This window comes from Arachis stenosperma, chromosome 3 (assembly GCF_014773155.1).
Source record: "Arachis stenosperma cultivar V10309 chromosome 3, arast.V10309.gnm1.PFL2, whole genome shotgun sequence".
Classification (NCBI taxonomy): Eukaryota; Viridiplantae; Streptophyta; class Magnoliopsida; order Fabales; family Fabaceae; genus Arachis; species Arachis stenosperma.
The window spans coordinates 148,846,776-148,850,457 of NC_080379.1; the positions used below are offsets into that span (position 1 = coordinate 148,846,776).

Genomic DNA, 3,682 nt, shown 5'->3' on the forward strand with positions numbered 1-3,682 from the left:
ATCATAGGCTTCTTCTTCAGATGAAGCATCCTTAGTACTGCTTGTTGAGTCAATATTTTATTCTGAGCCAGAATGGCATTCAGAGTATCAATCTCAAGAACTCCTTTCTTCTGATTAGTCCCATTGTTCACAGGATTCCTTTCAGAAGTATACATGAATTGGTTATTTGCAACCATTTCAATGAGCTCTTGAGCTTCTGTAGGCGTCTTCTTCAGATGAAGAGATCCTCCAGCAGAGCTATCCAAAGACATCTTGGATAGTTCAGACAGACCATCATAGAAAATACCTATGATGCTCCATTCAGAAAGCATGTCAGAAGGACATTTTCTGATCAATTGTTTGTATCTTTCCCAAGCTTCATAGAGGGATTCTCCATCCTTTTGTCTGAAGGTTTGGACTTCCACTCTAAGCTTACTCAATTTTTGAGGTGGAAAGAACTTTGCCAAGAAGGCATTGACTAGCTTTTCCCATGAGTCCAGGCTTTCTTTAGGTTGTGAGTCCAACCATGTCCTAGCTCTGTCTCTTACAGCAAAAGGGAATAGCATAAGTCTGTAGACCTCAGGGTCAACCCCATTAGTCTTGACAGTGTCACAGATTTGCAAGAACTCAGCTAAAAACTGATGAGGATCTTCCAATGGAAGTCCATGGAACTTGCAATTCTGTTGCATTAGAGAAACTAATTGAGGCTTAAGCTCAAAGTTGTTTGCTCCAATGGCAGGGATAGAGATGCTTCTCCCATAAAAGTCGGGAGTAGGTGCAGTAAAGTCACCCAGCACCTTCCTTGCATTGTTTGCATTGTTGTTGTTTTCGGCTGCCATGTCTTCTTCTTTGAAGAATTCGGTTAGGTCCTCTACAGAGAGTTGTGCCTTAGCTTCTCTTAGCTTTCGCTTCAAGGTCCTTTCAGGTTCAGGGTCAGCTTCAACAAGAATGCCTTTGTCTTTGCTCCTGCTCATATGAAAGAGAAGAGAACAAGAAAATATGGAATCCTTTATGTCACAGTATAGAGATTCCTTGAGGTGTCAGAAGAACAGAAAATTAGAAGGAAGAAGTAGAAAATTCGAACTTAATCAGATAGAGTTCGAATTGTGCATTGAGGAGGAGTGGTACTCCATAAATAGAAGGATGTGAGAAGAGGGGAAGAGAATTTTCGAAAATTAATTTAAAAAGATTTTTTTAAAAAACATTTTGAAGAACTTTAATTGATTTTCGAAAAGCAAGAGTGAGAAAGAAATCAAGTGATTTCTGAAAAAGATTTGAAATTAGAAATTAAAAAGATATGATTAAAAACTGTTTTGAAAAAGATGTGATTAAAAAGATTTGATTGAAAGGTTATGGTTTTAAAAAGATATGATTGAAAAGATATGATTTGAAAAAAAAATTTTTTAAAAAAAAAGATTTGATTTTTAAAAATTAATGACTTGCCTAACAAGAAAAGATATGATTCAAACATTTAAAACCTTTCTCAACAGAAAAGGCAACATACTTAAAATGTTCAATCAAATCATTAATTGTTAGTAAGTATCTTTGAAAAAGGAAAGAAATTGATTTTGAAAACATTTGATTGAAAAGATATGATTTGAAAAAGATTTGATTTTGAAAAACTTTGAAAACTTGAAAAAAAATTGATTTGAAAACAAAATCCTCCCCCTTGTGCCATCCTGGCGTTAAACGCCCAGAATGGTGCACATTCTGGCGTTTAACGCCCAATGCAATACCTTGTTGGGCGTTAAACGTCCAACCAGGCACCCTGGCTGGCGTTTAAATGCCAGTCTGTCCTTCTTCACTGGGCGTTTTGAACGCCCAGCTTTTTCTGTGTAATTCCTCTGCTGCATGTTCTAAATCCTCAATTCCCTGTACTATTGACTTGAAAATAGAACCAAGATCAAATAAAAAATGCATGCAAGACACCAAACTTAAAATTAGACACTAGACTCAAACAAGAAACATAAAATTTTTTTGGTTTTTATGATTTTGAAAATTTTTTTGTGCTTTTTCGAAAATTATATGAAAATAGAAAATGAAGGTTTCAGAATTCTCAATTTGAATTCCAGGAATCATTGCAATGCTAGTCTAAGACTTCGGTCCAGGAATTAGACATGGCTTCACAGCCAGCCAAGCTTTCAAAGAAAGCTTCGGTCCAAAACACTAGACATGGCCAATGGCCAGCCAAGCCTTAGCAGATCATTGCTCCAATAGTAAGATTGATAGAAATCAACAAGCTATTGTGATGATCAGTTGAAACCTCGGTCCAATAAGATTAGACATGGCTTCTCAGCCAGCCAAATTTCAATAGATCATCATGAAACTCTAGAACTCATTCTTAAGAACTCTGAAGAAAAATACCTAATCTAAGCAACAAGATGAACCGTCAGTTGTCCATACACAAAACAATCCCCGGCAACGGCGCCAAAAACTTGGTGTGCGAAATTGTGATCACTACAACTCAAATAATCCCTAGTAATGGCCCCAAAAGCTTGGTGCTCAATACCATGGCATAAACACAACTTTGCACAACTAACCAGCAAGTGCACTGGGTCGTCTAAGTAATAAACCTTACGCGAGTAAGGGTCGATCCCACGGAGATTGTTGGTATGAAGCAAGCTATGGTCACCTTGTAAATCTCAGTCAGGCAGACTCAGATGGGTATAGATGATGAATGAATAAAACATAAAGAAAAAGATAGAGATACTTATGTATATCATTGGTGAGAGCTTCAGATAAGCGTATGAAGATGCTTTCCTTTCCGTCTCTCTGCTTTCCAGCTGTCTTCATCCAATCCTTCTTACTCCTTTCCATGGCAAGCTTATGCAAGGGTTTCACCGTTGTCAGTGGCTACCTCCCATCCTCTCAGTGGAAATGTTCAACGCACCCTGTCACGGCACGGCTATCCATCTGTCGGTTCTCGGTCAGGCTGGAATAGAATCCAGTGATTCTTTTGCGTCTGTCACTAACGCCCCGCCTGCTAGGAGTTTGAAGCACGTCACAGTCATTCAATCATTGATCCTACTCAGAATACCACAGACAAGGTTAGACCTTCCGGATTCTCTTGAATGCCGCCATCAGTTCTTGCCTATACCACGAAGACTCTGATCTCACGGAATGGCTGGCTCGTTTGTCAGGCGAGCACTCGGTTGTATCAGGAATCCAAGAGATAAACATTAGAGCCTTGTTGCATGTAGAACAGAGTGGTTGTCAGTCACTTGTTCATAAGTGAGAATGATGATGAGTGTCACATAATCATCACATTCATCAAGTTCTTGAGTGCGAATGAATATCTTGGAATAAGAACAAGCGGAATTGAATAGAAGAACAATAGTAATTGCATTAATACTCGAGGTACAGCAGAGCTCCACACCTTAATCTATGGTGTGTAGAAACTCCACCATTGAAAATACATAAGAACAAGGTCTAGGCATGGCCGTGAGTCCAGCCCCCAGATGATCTAAGAACTAGATGTCCAAAGATGAAAATACAATAGTAAAAGGTCCTACTTATAGAGAACTAGTAGCCTAAGGTGTACAAAGATGAGTAAATGACATAAAAATCCACTTCCGGGCCCACTTGGTGTGTGCTTGGGCTGAGCAATGAAGCATTATCGTGTAGAGACTCTTCTTGGAGTTAAACGCCAGCTTTTATGCCAGTTTGGGCGTTTAACTCCCATTTTGGTGCCAGTTCCGGCGTT

The 3,682-nt window shown here is 39.1% G+C and overlaps 1 non-coding gene across 1 annotated transcript; it reads left to right on the forward strand.

The window, feature by feature from the left end:
- The first annotated feature begins 305 nt into the window (after positions 1-305).
- LOC130971069 (small nucleolar RNA R71) lies at positions 306-413 on the forward strand. Its single transcript, XR_009082304.1, has one exon. It is a non-coding gene; the product is annotated as a small nucleolar RNA R71 (small nucleolar RNA).
- Positions 414-3,682: the final 3,269 nt, after the last annotated feature.